Genomic DNA, 15856 nt, shown 5'->3' with positions numbered 1-15856 from the left:
TATACTGCTTGTTCATCTCCTTTTAAACAAGGAAAGTGCAGAGTTTCATTCTTCCTTTTCTACCTTGTTCCCATCTCTCTCCGTACTATATTCTTTTCCTACTCAAAATTTTAATGCTGTGTTTATGCTGTGTGCAGTTGCTGTTGTATAAATAGCCAGCACCATGAGTAATACCTCTGGAATTTCTAGAAAGGTATCATGAATTTTATCAGTATGCTAAAAGTCGAACAGCTATGAACCATCAGACAGATCAAAATACACTGTGTGTATGTGTGTATTAGAAAACTTCTAGGAAACCACCAAAATTGTTGAAACTTCCCCCCAAATTTAGTCTTTTCCAGCCATTACCTTGGTAGGCTGCTGTTACAATGGGTGGTTTGTTATTCCATTCATTTCAGTTGCGTTGTACCTGCTTATATCAGCACTGAACTTGGCCTCGACCAACGAAAGCAATACAGTCATGCCGGCAAGAGTCCATTTCCCACCTCCCACCTCCCTCTCCTATCAGCATATTAAACAAAGGATAATATTAAGTTTGGACAGTGGATAAAGTTAACCTCTGCTAATGCTTAGGAACAAGGCCACTGTGTTGAAGTTGGAGTTACGCATTCCTCAGGTTTCTAGCCGTTTTGCCTGCCAAGAACATGGAGCATGTAGCAACAAGCCAAGTTGCAGCAACAGGGCCTTGTATAAGAATGGGGGCAGCTGTCATTGTCCTACTGAAAGAGTCTGCTTTCGCCAACCCGGTGCCCTCTAGCTCTTTTGGACCTCAACTCCTGTCAGCTCTAGCCAGACCCTATCTCAAGAAGCAGGGCTGGGAACAGGGGCGCTGACTCCTAGGGGCTGAACCCATTTGATCCCCTCCCTTTATCTGTTATGGGGGGCTGAGCCCCCTCAAATGTTCATCTGAGAATTGCATGTGATGTCACCATTGTACATGACACCTGGACACGGTGCTGTCACGCATGCAACTGCTGGGCTTTATGTGTGTGCTGGTCCCGGGGGGTTACTGTATGGCGAGGTCCGTGTCCAGTCCGGGGTCAAGGGTGTGGTGTGTAGGCTATCCGTCAAGGCAGAAGCAGGGTCCAAGGCACAGAGTCAGGCGAAGTCAGGAACTCTGGCAGAAGAGCAGGACAGGGTGCTGGCAGGAACAGGTTACCAACAATGTTGCTCCCACAACCTGGGACTAGGGCTGACTGGCTTTTATCTGCCCCGAGGCATCAGGCAGCCCTGGTCCACAGGTGACTTGCCTCTCCTGGCCTGGAGGCGAGCACTCCGCCTGCAAGAACTTAGTTCCCTCCACCTCTCTGCCCTGAGCCTCTGCAACTCAGGAGAGGCTAGAGGGTTACCGGACCCAGAGGCAACCTCCTCCTCACCTGACGGGGCTGAGAGTGGAGCACCTGCAGGCAATGGGTCCTTCACCACCTCAGGGGGCAGAGCAGACTCAGCTGGTGCCTGCACCTGAGGATCCAGCACAGGTGAGGACACTTCAGGCTCAGGCCCCAGCCCCGGCTCAGCTGGTTCTGGAGGCGGGGACTCCTGTGCAGGCTGAGATTCCTCAGGTTCAGCCTCTGAGTCTGAATCCCAGGCCATCACACTGTGGTTGCGCAAACCAGGAAAGCAACAGCTTCTCTGCATCCTCCTCCCCCTCCTGCCAGAGACGGAAAGCAGCCCCCAGCTCATGGCAGTAGCAGGAGGTGAAGGAAGCTGCCCCGCAATGCTGAATGTCCAGGTGTCGACGTCGTGACGTCGTGTGTGATGCCCAGACGTGACGTCATGATGTCGTACGCAACATCTGCCCACCAGTCTCCTTCCCAAGTCAGCGTGTCTGCCAGAGAAAGACAATGAAAAGCTGCAGCCAATCAGAGTAGACCAGCTGTGATGGCCTGGGATCAGGGGAAGCTGAGGTTGCCTCTGGGTCCGGTAACCCTCCAGCTTCTCCTGAGCTGCAGAGGCTCAGGGCAGAGAGGCAGAGGGAACTAAGTTCCTGCAGGAGGAGTGCTTGCCTCCAGGCCAGGAGAGGCGAGTCACCTGAGGATCGGGGCAGATAAAAGCCAGCCAGCCTCAGTCCCAAGTTGTGGGAGCAACTTTGTTGGTTGTCAGTTCCTGCCTGAACCCTGTCCTGCTATCCTGCCGGAGCTCCTGTCCTCACCAGACTACATGCCCTGCATCCAGCTTCAACTTTTATGGACTGCCTCCATACTGCACCTTCGACCTCGGACTGGACTTGGACCTCACCACTTGGTTAGCCCCCGGGACCAGTACACCAGCCTTCTTCAATATGGTACCCCCAGAGGACTACAAATTCCATTGTCTCTGACCATTAGCCATGCTGGCTGGGGCTGATGGGAGTTGGAGTCCAAAGCAGCTGAAAGGCACCAGGATGCCAGTGTGGTGTAGCAGTTAGTGTTCAATTAGGCCCTGGGAGACCAGGGGTAAAATCCCTGCTCAGCCATGAAACTCACTGGGTAACCTTGGGCCAATCACTGTCTCTCAGCCTAAACTTACCTCACAGGGCTGTTGTGAATATAAAGTAGGGAGGAAGAAAACCATGTGTGCTACCTTGGGCTCATTGGAGAGAAGCTGGGATAGAAATGCAATTAGAAATTTTAATTAATTTATTTATTATTAAATATGTATACTGCCCTATACCCTCAGGTCTCAGGGCAGGTCACAAGATAAAATCACAAAATACATAATTCATACAAAAACAGCCCAATAACATACACACATGCTTGCCTGCATACTTCAGTGACCCTGGGGAAAGCAGAAAAGTGTTGATTTATTAAAACTACGTCGGTATCCAGGCCTGATGTCATCATGCCGGCAAGAAGGATTTTGGATTGTAATCAAGTCATAGCATCACTTTTATTTCATACGGAACCAGAATGGTTTATAGCAACACATGCAGGTAACATTTTGGAAAGACCCAGCCCTTCTAAGCCTTTGTGAGTAACCCTCTTTCCAACACAAAACATGCAAGAAGCTGCAGCTCTCGGGAAAATGTGTTCACCTTCGCGCTTTTCCCATTCTGCTTAAACACAAGGTGTGTTTTCTTTTGATTTCGCATGCCTTTTCACATCGGCTGCTGTAAAAATATTGCTAGAACTCCTGTTTAATGGGGTAAAGCTGAAAAATTATTTAAGTTATGCAATGCAATGCCTGTATGCTCCAAACAGACATTCCCGAGTCACTTTGCCAACACCTAGCAATGGGCTCAGCTGGTCTGTTTCTAATACTTAAATAAGAGGAATTACCTATTTTTGGCAGTGAGGCTGGTAAAGTGCTTACTTGAAACAGAATTCGTTGGCTGGGGGGGGGGGGGCGAGAGATGTGTTTTAAAAATAAACATAAAAGTTAAGAAAGCACATCCGGATTCATAATTACCCATGCAGTCAGAAGGGAAAGGGGAACTGTAGCTGCTGTTGACCCAGCCAGTACTCCTATATGTTTTATATTAATATCCAGTATAGGTAAAGGTAAAAGGTAAAGGGACCCCTGACTATTAGGTCCAGTCGTAGCCAACTCTGGGGTTGCGGCGCTCATCTCACTTTATTGGCTGAGGGAGCCGGCGTACAGCTTCTGGGTCATGTGGCCAGCATGACTAAGCCGCTTCTGGTGAATTAGAGCAGCGCACGGAAACACCGCCGGAGTGGTACCTATTTATCTACTTGCACTTTGACGTGCTTTCGAACTGCTAGGTTGGCAGGAGCAGGGACCGAGCAACGGGAGCTCACCCCGTCGCGGGGAATTGAACCGCTGACCTTCTGATCGGCAAGCCCTAGGCTCTGTGGTTTAACCCACAGCGCTACCCGCATCCCAATATCCAGTATAACATTAGCCAAATTCCTTATCAAGCCCGCCTGTGTGCCTGTAATCAGGGAGTACCAGATTCACTGGACCATGTTCTTTTGGACTGCCCTTTGCACAGCAGACTCCGCAAACAGATGCTGAGCAAGATATTGGACCTGTGACCCACGGCTCTGAGAGAAAGCCAAATGAGGTTCCTCCTAGCAGATAGGGACAAGGACGTTACTACCTCAGTGGCTTCCTTTTTAATCTCCATCTTACCCAAAGGGGTTATTAATGAATTGTCCCTCTAGGGAATAGACAGGGTGAAACAGAACAATCAAGTGCCTTGTGACCCTTGACAGCCTCACTCCTGTCCCTTTCAAATTTATCCTAGTGTTTTGAAATGTCTTAACTTGTAATGCCAATAAAGGTATTTGTACTGTCAAAAAATAATAATTACAACAGCAGCATTATGCCTATTCCACAACTGGGAGAGAGATTCTTTTCAGAATCTTTTTCAGAATTCTTTTCAGCTCTGGAGCCGACTGAGGACTCCCAGGTAAGTTCCACCCTCTATTGTGTGTGCAGGGTGATCCTAACCCCACCTGGTCAACTCCCCTGGCAACACCTCCCCAGCTGGGATTGGCTAGCTGTCTGAGGTTGGGCGGGAACCTCCAGGTATCCAGCTTAGGGAGGCGAAGCCAGGCTGAATTGCCGGGGATCGTGTAGGATCAAGGGGCTGCATGCGACCACGCAAAGAGTGTCCCCCATTTGAGGCGGGGAGTGGTCATTTCAGACCTGACGGGGTGCACCTCTTTGTCAAGGGGAATAATATCTGGTTGTCAGACAATTAACTTCAGGATAGATGTGGATTGTGGCTGGTATAGGGCTTCCAAAACTAATGGTGGTAGTGCCGCAAATGCAGTGTAAACAATACATACACAGCCCCAGTGTACATATTAGAGGCAATACCAGTGGCAATCAGTACATCCCCTCAGGTAAATCAAACTGGACACTGCAGATTGAGTTGCAGAATAAAAACTGGCAACGATGCAGCCTAAGATTTAAGGGCTGCGAGCAGAAGAGAAATCGGCTACCACTTTATTTTTCACACTTCTTCTTTCTGTGTGAGTAAACTCTACAGAAATCCAGAGTGCCGGAGATGGTGGGATGGCACCTTGTCTGCCACCTCCTGGCAACTCCTGCAGCCAAGCTGGTGCCAAACGTATTGCTCTGCTTTCCTTTGGACCATATCAGTGAGGCCGAGAGTGGAGGGTCTTGCCATCTGGACAGCCCAGGAGCTCCGTACACACTGCCCAGGCTTGCACCCTAGGAAGGTTACTTCAGTGCTGCTAATGCCACAGTTTGACTTCACCCCTGGAGGTGCTCTCCATTGTCTTCTGAGACAGACAGATGCCAACAACAACAATCTATAACTCCTCTTGTATTTAATTTGGACTTTAGGCCCAAATGATTCTCTAGATGTGGTCCTTTTGTAGTGAGCATCCTGACTCATTGCATCCTGAGTCACACTGGGAGCCAGTGTGGTGTAGTGGTTAAGAGCGGTGGACTTGTAATCTGGTGAACTGGGTTTGCTTCCCCGCTCCTCCACATGCAGCTGCTGGGTGACCTTGGGCTAGTCACACTTCTTTCTGAAGTCTCTCAGCCTCACTCACCTCACAGAGTGTTTGTTGTGGGGGAGGAAGGGAAAGAAGATTGTTAGCCACTTCGAGACTCCTTCGGGTGGGATAAAGTGGGATATCAAATCCAAACTCCTCCTCCTCCTCCTCCTCCTCTTCTTCTTCTCCTTCCTTCCTTCCTTCCTTCCTTCCTTTTCCTGCCTCCAACAGTCTACGGGATTGCTTCAAAAATGAAGGCTATTGTCCATATTCTAGCAGGTACGCAGACACAAATCTCTCTACGCCGTGTTGAAAGTAATCTGTTCCCTGATTTATAGAGCCAGTGCTGTGCTTCCAGAGAGAGTCACAAGCCCACACGAAGTCTCCAACTGCTGGCTTTTGCATTTGGATTTTGGAGCTTGCTGAAAGATGCACAAGGTCACTCACAGGCAGCAAAGCCATTCCCTGTTGACCGTACACCAGAGAGAGGCTATGAGTGTGGAAAATCTTACACTAAGAAAACATGCACCGAGCGCAGCCACTTAGGATGGTAGGATATGAATAATTAGGACAGTGGATGGGAATCTGTTTCTCCTCTTTTCAAGTTAGTTCCCGTTTGGGAGATTACTCTCAAGAACAGATGTCAAACTGCACTGTGGATAATGCCATGATTCTGGAGAATCATGGTTAAGCATGATCAGTGTGTAGTTTGCTTCTTGTTCCTTGAACATATGCATCTGATCATCCTTCTTTCTGAAGAAAAACAGGCCTGCTTGCAATCAAGATCATGTTTGCCATAACCATTTGTTAGTATTTTCAGGAATAAATTTGTTAGAGAAAATGAATTCTTAACATAATGAAATGTATCCCCTTGCTTCCTTCAACCTCGTGTAAATTTCAATCTGGAAAAGAGAGAGAAAGGGGGGACCCATTTGATCCAGAGAGATACTCCAGAACCTATGTCCAATGGGGACATAGAAACATACCCAGTTTCCCACATTGTGTTCATATGTTAGATGTAACGTCAATATCCCATGGCAGAGTCAGAATATGCATCTTTTCACACCCAATTTGCCATCTCCTCTATCCCACCTCCTTGATACACCAAATGTTTAAGGAGCAAGGATGAACAAATAGAGCCCACATGTTTGGATTCTGTTTAAATCAGTGGTGGGGAACTTGTGGTCCTCCAGATTGTCTTGAATTACAACATCGACCATCCATTCCCAGTGGCTGTGCTGGCTGGGGTTGATGGGTGCTAGAATGCAACAACCTACAAAGGCCACAGCTTCTCCAAATGCTACATACAAATTAGGGATCAGGGCAGGCAAACAACAGGGCAGGCAGGTGAGGCAAAGAGTCAAGGGCTGTGATCTTGCTATGCCCCAACGTGTACTCATAAGAACATAGGAAGCTGCCTTCTACTGAGTCGGACCATTGGTCCACCTAGCTCAGTACTGTCTACACCAGCAGTGGTTCTTTGGGGTTTCAAGCAGGAGACATTCTCAACCCAACCTGGAGATCCCAGGGCCAGAAAGGGAGCCAGCGATCGACCACACATTCGCTCCATAAGACACACAGACATTTCCCCTTACTTTTTAGGAGGGAAAAAGTGCGTCTTATGGAGTGAAAAATACGGTCTATTAGTTCATCAATTTATTTACATGGTTGGATGTAAATAGTGCTAGAGAAAGAGGTACTGGTACTCGCCATGAATGCCTCCTTTGTTCTCATACAAGGGCAATGGCACCTACCTGAGAGGGGCTGGAACTGAGTTTTGGCTGAAAAAAGCACCCTGGATATAAGTATAGGGCAAGTTCTCAATGTGCTAAAAAAGAAGTTGTCCCCAAACGTTTTGTCTGCACTATTTCAGTGTTCCTCAGTCCTGTGATGAACTACAAGCAACAAGTAGCTCCAGCCACAGTGGTGTGCATTCCTTCCTGACATTTCTTCACCCTGCTTAAACACCTGTAGAGGGCGTGTGTATTATACTTGTGTGCTCCAAAGCTTCCCCACAATCTGGACGTTGGGTGCAGAGAATCCTCAAATAGGGCTTGAGTAACCACCAGCAAGAGGTGTTCATGTTTTCATACTGCCAAAATAATGTTTCCAGGTTGAATTCCCCCTCCCCAACTACCACCAATTTTTAAATCTTTGAGGGAATAAACTTAGACAATGGCTCATTGATTTATAGTGAGTGTAGCAATGGGTTTATAACTGCATGAATCATATGGATTGCTCAATTCACCACATGCCTTAATAAAAGTTTCACTTTAATAAAACAAAGTTAAGGCAAATATTCCCAGAGTCTGGCTTGACATTCCTTATACATTACCCTGACTCAGGAAATTATTACTATATATTTTACAGCAGCTACAGTAGTTTAGGGATCAGGATTAGAAAATACTAACTACTGTGACATTTAGCAGAACTCCTGTGTATATGTGGTTAACTCTTGAAGGGGTGGAAAGGAGCAAGGCATTGGGACCCATAAAGGTTATAAGCCAAGCATTTTCCATTGGTTCTTTCCAAAGTGATGTACCTGGGCTCCTAGAAGGGAGCTTCCTACTATTCCTACTGAGTCAGACTCTCAGTGCATTTAGCTTACTATTGACTGTACAGTGGTACCTCAGGTTACATACGCTTCAGGTTACATACGCTTCAGGTTACAGACTCCGCTAACCCAAAAATAGTGCTTCAGGTTAAGAACTTTGCTTCAGGATGAGAACAGAAATCATGCTCCGGCGGCATGACGGCAGCAGGAGGCCCCATTAGCTAAAGTGGTGCTTCAGGTTAAGAACAGTTTCAGGTTAAGTACAGACCTCTGGAACGAATTAAGTACTTAACCTGAGGTACCACTGTACTAAGTAGCGGCCATTCTCTAGGGTTTCATCCAGGAATCTTTTTCAGCCCTTCTGCATTCTCTGCCACTCAGCTACAACTTTTCCTCCTGTCACGGCTAGAGTAGAATACAAAGAGCCTCTTGAAATTCATCACTGTTTGTGGACAGGCCACCATTATCCTCTCGTGGAGCTCACCATCTGTCGTGGCAGATGGCAGATATCCTGACAGCTTCCTTCTCTCCCCCCCCCCTTCGTTTCTGCCATCGCTTTCCCCATAGCATTACTCACAACTTTGGTGGTTTAGGCCTTAGGTGGAACAACTAGTCTAACATCTGGCGAGGAGATGAAGGGGTGACTCACCCCCCTTCTTGCAGCGGCAATATCAAGGTACCCCATAAGAGGGGTCTTGAGTGATGCCTCTGTCCAAAAGGTCAAAGCACATGGCTGGAGGGCCACAGAGATTCCCTCAGCGCTTTGGGGAGGGGGCATCTGCCTAGACCATGAACCCATCTTCCCCAGGAATGACCCTGTCATGCCCAGTGGTGTCCTTCTGGGTGGACGCAGGGGTACACATACCCCTAAACATTGTGTGAATCTTTGTACTTTTGTCCATTTACTGTATTTATTTTTCCTGATTTGAACTATATTTTAATATTTTGTTGAAGCCGCCCAGAGTGGCTGGGGAGGCCCAGCCAGATGGTTGGGGTATAAATATTATTATTATTATTATTATTATTATTATTATTATTAGGTGATTTTCTTGAGTCAAAATGAGAGTACCCCTAAACATTTTTTTAGAAAAAAGCACTGGTCATGCCTCAGACCCCCAGCAGGGGGTTGAGAGGGATATACGTATGCACAATGCCTATGCCAACGCTTACCTACATCTGAAACCAGTAAAGTTGTGGCCAATTTTAATCCTAGAATGTTGTGGTCTCCAGTTCTTCCCTTAGCTGTCTTTGCGTGGAGGTTCTGCATCTGAGTACGCAACTGCACATAGAGAGTTTATGTTTGGTTCAAGTGACCAGCTGAATGCATGGGGGGGGGGTTGTGTGGAAGGGCTTGCCACCTCAATTTCATTCTCCCCTGAACATATTCAGTCCACCCAGATCAATGGAAAATCCTTTTCTTGTGGGAAAGAGGATGGACAAGGGTCTCACCTTGCCTTAATGACCTGGTAGAAACTATTTGTTAAGTACAAATACTCCGCTATTAAAAAGTTAACACTCCAAAAATATATGCACACACTCATTTTCTGCTTAGCAGTCACATTCTTTATTGTTCCTCGATGAGATAACCATGTACGGATTACTTCAGTGAGTTTATTGTGTGTTCCCAGGTGACCTGTATAATACTGGTCTTTCCTTCTTTCCATCCTTCCTTCCTATTTCAGGAATCTGTGTTATGCATTAGATTGTTTTTTACTGGATGGAGGAAAACCAAAGCTTTCAATAAAAACAGTTTGTTTGGGATTTTAAAAATAATAATAATATGAGGAAGTCTTGTTGGAGAGAGATCGAATATGCGCATATTCCAAAATCACAAAGAACATGATGTTAAGGTGCTTATGTTGATTTCTGTCGGAACCATTATTACTAATATATTTGAAAGTATAGCAGCACCACAAAAGTCTGCCGTGTTCTATTCAAAACATCCCTTCGGATGAAAGTGCGTAGCAAGTGACTAGTTGCATACCTGACATATCTTGCCATAAGTAAGAATGTCTAAGATTTATAGCAAAAGGGTAGCTTCCTAATGACTAAAACACTGGTCTTTGTAAAACATGGAATTCCCTCTGCATCAATAGAAATAAAATTTCATTCTAAGTGTAGAAAATGTATAAAAGGTTTGCTCACTTTTATGTGGCAATTATACTGTGCTCCTAGGACCTTTAAAAGAATGGAGGGAAATGCCCGAGAGGATACCAATCTGTATGGAATGAGGTAAGAACATCATGCAGCTAATACATGTGGCTTAGGCTACAATGCTATATACATTTACTAGAGAGAAACTCAGCGTGGCTTACTTCTGAGTAGTCATATGAGCCCACTTAAATAGTTCACACATAGAATCACATGAGGAAGAAATTGAGGATGCCACCCACCCATTCTCTTGGTATCTCCTTTTCCCAGTCTTAAATTCAGTTTCGGGATTTACATGTGTCTTTCTTTAAAATCCTAATGAAAATTCTTCAGTATTTTACTGTGAATTTCTCCTTGCACAACTCATACCCCTGATTGTACACAGAGAGTCTGAACAAGTATAGCAGGCTCCTTAATGCACCATTTTGACTCAAGAGGGCAGATCAAATTAATACTAATATGGCATTACTCCCCCCCCCCAAAAAAAAAAGATTCATGGTCATGTCAGGAGCTCCCTGGTCAGGTCAGAACCCTTAGTTTGTATGTGTGTGCACTGCCAAAATACCCAGAAATTACAGTATCCGTTAAAAAAACCCACAGAATTTTATTTTATTTTTTATTTTATTTATTTTGGGCACTCCCCGCTAGTACAATTGTAAAAACAAGTAAAACAGTCCCCTCAAAAAAGAGCAGAATAGATTGAACAAAGGGGGTGGCTGAGTCCTACAAAACAAAATACCTTCAATGTCAAATGCTGGGTAATTATTATTATTATTATTATTTTATTATTTATACCCTGCCCATCTGGATGGGTTTCCCCAGCCACTCTGGGCAGCTTCCAACAGAATATTAAAATACAATAATCTATTAAACATTAAAAGCTTCCCTAAACAGGGCTGCCTTCAGATGTCTTCTAAAAGTCTGGTAGTTGTTGTTCTGTTTGACATCTGGTGGGAAGGCGTTCCACAGGGCGGGTGCCACCACCGAGAAGGCCCTCTGCCTGGTTCCCTGTAACTTGGCTTCTCGCAGCGAGGGAACCGCCAAAAGGCCCTTGGAGCTGGACCTTAGTGTCCGGGCTGAATGATGGGGGTGGAGATGCTCCTTCAGGTATACTGGGCCGAGGCTGTTTAGGGCTTTAAAGGTCAGCACCAACGCTTTGAATTGTGCTTGGAAACGTACTGGGAGCCAGTGTAGGTCTTTCAAGACCGGTGTTATGTGGGTAAGAGGTACCTCTTCCGGAAACCATGGTTCCATTGCCAGGGCAACTGGGATGTTGAGTCAAAGGACTGTTTGCTGGCAAGGATGTAAAGGTGACTAGGGCTGGGCCCAAAAGGAAGCCTTTGTTGCTCTCCAGAGTCCATAGGCAGGCTGTAGAAGGGAGCACAGGAGAGAAAGGTGCAAAGCCAACCCCGTCTCCCCTGTATCTGAGACCCAGGGGAGGGGGGGAGAAAGAGGACAGGAAGGAGACTAATTGCAAATCACACACAAACAAATATTCGGAGGGCTTCTCAAATCCCTCCGTTAATATATAGTGTTGCCGGCTTCTAGGTGGAGAATGTTTAAAGTTTGAAGCAGTGCCCCATGCCCTCATCTCAAATGCTACCTCACGCTGTCCACCATGAGAAATGTGCCTTCCCCTCCACAAGTGTGCTGGTTACTGCGGTTAAGATATTGTGCAGCTGCACTGGTGGCACATTACATTATTTGTTGCCTGTAAAAGTCAGCAGATAGCCATGAAATAAGTGCGCCTTTGTGAGCGAGGGCCCTCTGCCTGGGCTTTACACCACATTGCTTAACCTGGCCTTCAGCCTATGTAAAGACACACAGATTATAAAGAAAACACTTCTTTCAGAATGCAATGTGAAAACTTGTAAAACATAGTCTTTGTCCACACAACATGTATTCATTAAGGAATGTTAAACAAACACGGTAACATTTCAAGTATTTTTCTCCTCTCTCTCTCTCTCTCCTTGCATAAGGTTGGGGTCCACGTCTTCATTCCCAAGTAGGGTCACTGGAGTAACGCATGTAAACCAGTCTGAGAGGTGAGCTAGTGGGGAGGGGGGTTAACAAAAGGGTATTGAATCCAACAACCTTCTTGAGGTGACCAAAATATGAGATCCTAGTTTTGCACAACACATTTAATGTGTCACACCAGTCTGACTGTTCCATGTGGTTTGTTGCAACTCTCTCTCAAACAAGGTTGTCCCCTCCTGATGATATCATCCTGGACAGGACGTTCACCTCTTTTGCTGTGCATCTAGTCCACCATTCTTTTCCCAACAGTGCCTCTGGCCAATAAGATTACTGTTTCTCCTGTCCATCATCTGGGATGATGGTACCCAAAGACCTTTAAACATGGATGTTCCCTTGAGCTACCACCACTGATGGAGACCTTCCATGGACAAATGTCCTGAAGAAGGATTCCTCTGAAGGTGATGTCTCCCCTCCCACCATTCACTCATATATTTATAGCATGTGGGCGGGAAAACAGGTGCCTGCCACTCTGACACAGTCTCTGTAACTAGGGTCTGTGTGCAACACTCTTTCAGATACACACCTTGTAAGATTGTCATAAAAGACATGGGTGTCTCTGTTTACCCATCCAGTATTGGACAAGCATTTTGGAAAGTGTGGTATGAGTCATGCCCAATATATTAGTTAGTGGCACTTGTCCTGTCCAATGTACCCCTTCCTTCCTTCCTTCCTTCCTTCCTTTCTTCTTCATTATCTTTACACACCAAAAAGTGTTCTGTAAGCGACTTGTGCTATGCGTGTGAAACAGTTCGGCCTGCACTGATTCATACTTACTATCTTGACCTGTGTTTTGGTTTATAGTATAGTACAGAGGTGTCCTTTTTCACTGGTAGCTCCAGTGTGATGGAATGTGCTCTGATGAGAGGCCTAATCTGCATTGACATCTCATTAGCTTTTAAAGACAGGCATTCCCTCAATCCCTCAATCTGAATCTCTCGTATTTTATCCCTATGTTGTTTTAATGGTACTGTTCTAGTCTGCGTTTTAATTATGGGTATTTCTCGTTTAGTGGTTTGTGTATCTTTGTTTTTGTACTTAGAAGCCCATTTTGTCAGTAAGCAGTATAACAACAACAACAACTGTCTCAAAAAGCTTACAAGACTCAGCCCAAAAGACTCCTTTCCCATCTCATATATTTCACTAGAGAAACATCTCTGTTGTGTTATTGTTTTTAATATTCTTGCATTCCTTCTTATTTTGAGTACTTCATAGATATGCCACCACCACGTTATTGCTTGTCCTTGGGGGACATGCAACACATTTGGACTGTCAGAAGCTCAGATGGAAGAGACATTTGAGGCATGGGACCACATAGGATGCAGAGTGCATCTGGAGAATGAAGAGATTCAGACCACTGAGGCTTCCATATGTTACTATAAATGGACAGGAGAACGTGTGTATGAAGTGCCCAGTTTTACTCAAAATACCTGTGGTAAATGAAATATCGTATAGGTGTCTATTTAATACGATAGTCCACTAAGGAACACTCAACAGAAAATTATCGCCTGCTGTCCTAGTAGGTCATCTGTGTGTCCTTTCAAAGCTGGTATCCCCAAGCCATGGAAAGCTACATATTTTGAGGTGATGCTGAAGAGGGAGAACTGATATATAGTGCTTTCCTTTAGCAAGGCTGACAGGAAAGGGACCGGGGATTAGGGGAGCTGTTACAGAAGATAGGCTGGTGGTGCTGTCAAAAGAAGAGTGAATGCTGAGGCCTCAGAGAGACAAAATGGAGGCCCCTCATGGAAGAGGGCATAGATTATGTTTTTTTTATTATTTTTAAAACTCCTTCTGATTTCAGCCTATGACTCACCATTTGTGTTCTTTTTCTCCCCCCACACACACCTCCAGTTACTGTTTGAAAGGACATTCCATGTAATAATAATAATAATAATAATAATAATAATAATAATGTATTATTTAAACCCGTCCATCTGACTGAGTTGCCCCTGCCATTCTGGGTAGCTCCCAACAGAATATAAAAATACCATGAAGTATCATATAGGTCTCCTTTTAATAGGATAGTCCACTAAGGATTAATCCACTAATCTTGTTTGGCCCAAAGGACACATTTACCTTTGGTCAGCCTGCCAGGGGCCACATACCATTGGTGGTTGTGGCCATTTCACACTCCCATTCTCTCAAAGACAGAAGCAACCATACACACATCTCCCTTCCTCCAGTTGATCCATGCAGATCAACTGAGGAGGGGGTTTATTGCTCTCTCTCTCTGCTCACAGAACCAGGGAGGGGGCAATTTGCATCCTTATTAGGTGCTGAGCTCCATCCACCCATAGCACTGAATGTAATTTGGTTACTCCGTTTATTTTTTGCTCTTGCTACCCACAAGATCAGAAGAATTTGTTTGTGGGGCATGATCAGGGCCCCCCGACTGAGGAATAAGCCATCTCTGTGTGAATGATTTGTTTCACTCACCTTTTCCCTTACCCTGTATCCTATCCAGATAGCAGAGACGGCATCTCCATCATTCTACTGACATCCAGGTGGGTCTTTGCTTTTGCATTGGTTCATGTGGCACTGATCCATGTTTGGGGAGGTCAAGGCTGGCTGTGCTCCTTTCTCTCTCTCTCCCCTCCCCTCCCCTTTCCGTTATTTCTAGAGCTGCTTCAAGAAGGCAAGGCTGAGCAGCCAGTCTGTGTTTTTCTGGTGTATAGTTTGTTTCCTTTACCCCTGGCTTTTCGAAGGGAAAATCTGAAGCTCTCTCCCTGTGCTGACTCCCGTTACTCTTTACGGTCTCTAATCTCCTTTTATAATTTCCGCCTAACCTCCTCTTACCGTGAAACTTGACAAGAGCATCTTTTACACCCCTCCTCTGGTAGTGCTTACTATGACCTCAGCCTCCTTCTCCTTATTTTCCCACCTGACTTGGCACCTGTTTCTGATTCCATAAATAAGCACCATTATGAAACAGCTTGGACTGGTGCTCAGTTGGCACAGGTGTGAAAACATTCTGTTCCTTCGCGAGCAACCTATCAGCATTTTCAATCTTTCAAAATGGAACAGCAAGTGCATACACAGACACACCGGTGCACACATCCTTCCATATGCTTTCAGTTTCTGTGTGCTTGCTCTGAACATGCGGGGAGGGAGAGTTTTAAGCTTGGGAGGCCAGGTGACCTTTTCCCACTTCATGATCCACAGAAGCTGCCTTCAGGAGAGCAATCTCCCTTTGCATAGTATACCCCTGACAGCTTCTCCAATGGGCTTCTTTGCATTACTGCTTTGCCACAGGTTCATTTCAACCTGAAGTGGGTTTTAGATGATTTCCTAGAAAGCAGCTCCCATTCTTGATTGTGAAAGATTATCAGTGGTACCTCAGGTTACATACGCTTCAGGTTACAGACTCTGCTAACCCAGAAATAGTGCTTCAGGTTAAGAACTTTGCTTCAGGATGAGAACAGAAATCATGTTCCAGCAGCGCAGTGGCAGCAGGAGGCCCCATTAGCTAAAGTGGTGCTTCAGGTTAAGAACTGTTTCAGGTTAAGAACGGACCTCCGGAACGAATTAAGTACTTAACCTGAGGTACCACTGTATGCAGTTTTAATTAGAGCAGCCAGCCAGAGAAACACTTACTTAAGGATCTGGTCAGGACCAGCCCAGGAATATTTTTAGCACCTGAGGTGAACCACAAAATGGTGCCTCCCACCCCACCAGAGAAGTAGGGGTGAGTGAAGAACTGCAT

General features: G+C 45.7%; 1 long non-coding RNA gene across 2 annotated transcripts in view; it reads left to right on the top strand.

The window, feature by feature from the left end:
• Positions 1–13950, top strand: part of LOC308473751 — a 20391-nt gene extending 6441 nt beyond the window's left edge. The window contains exons 2-3 of one of the 2 annotated variants that reach the window (XR_013984281.1): positions 12096–12161; positions 13366–13950. This is a non-coding gene — a long non-coding RNA (uncharacterized lncRNA). Of the gene's footprint in view, positions 1–5749; positions 5962–7284; positions 7681–12095; positions 12162–13365 lie in introns of those variants that run through there. The other variant, XR_013984282.1, reaches the window with a different exon arrangement.
• Positions 13951–15856: the final 1906 nt, after the last annotated feature.

Source organism: Podarcis pityusensis, assembly GCF_964106645.2.
Source record: "Podarcis pityusensis genome assembly, chromosome: 3".
Taxonomy (NCBI): domain Eukaryota; kingdom Metazoa; phylum Chordata; class Lepidosauria; order Squamata; family Lacertidae; genus Podarcis; species Podarcis pityusensis.
This window is presented reverse-complemented; position numbering and strand designations above follow the sequence as displayed.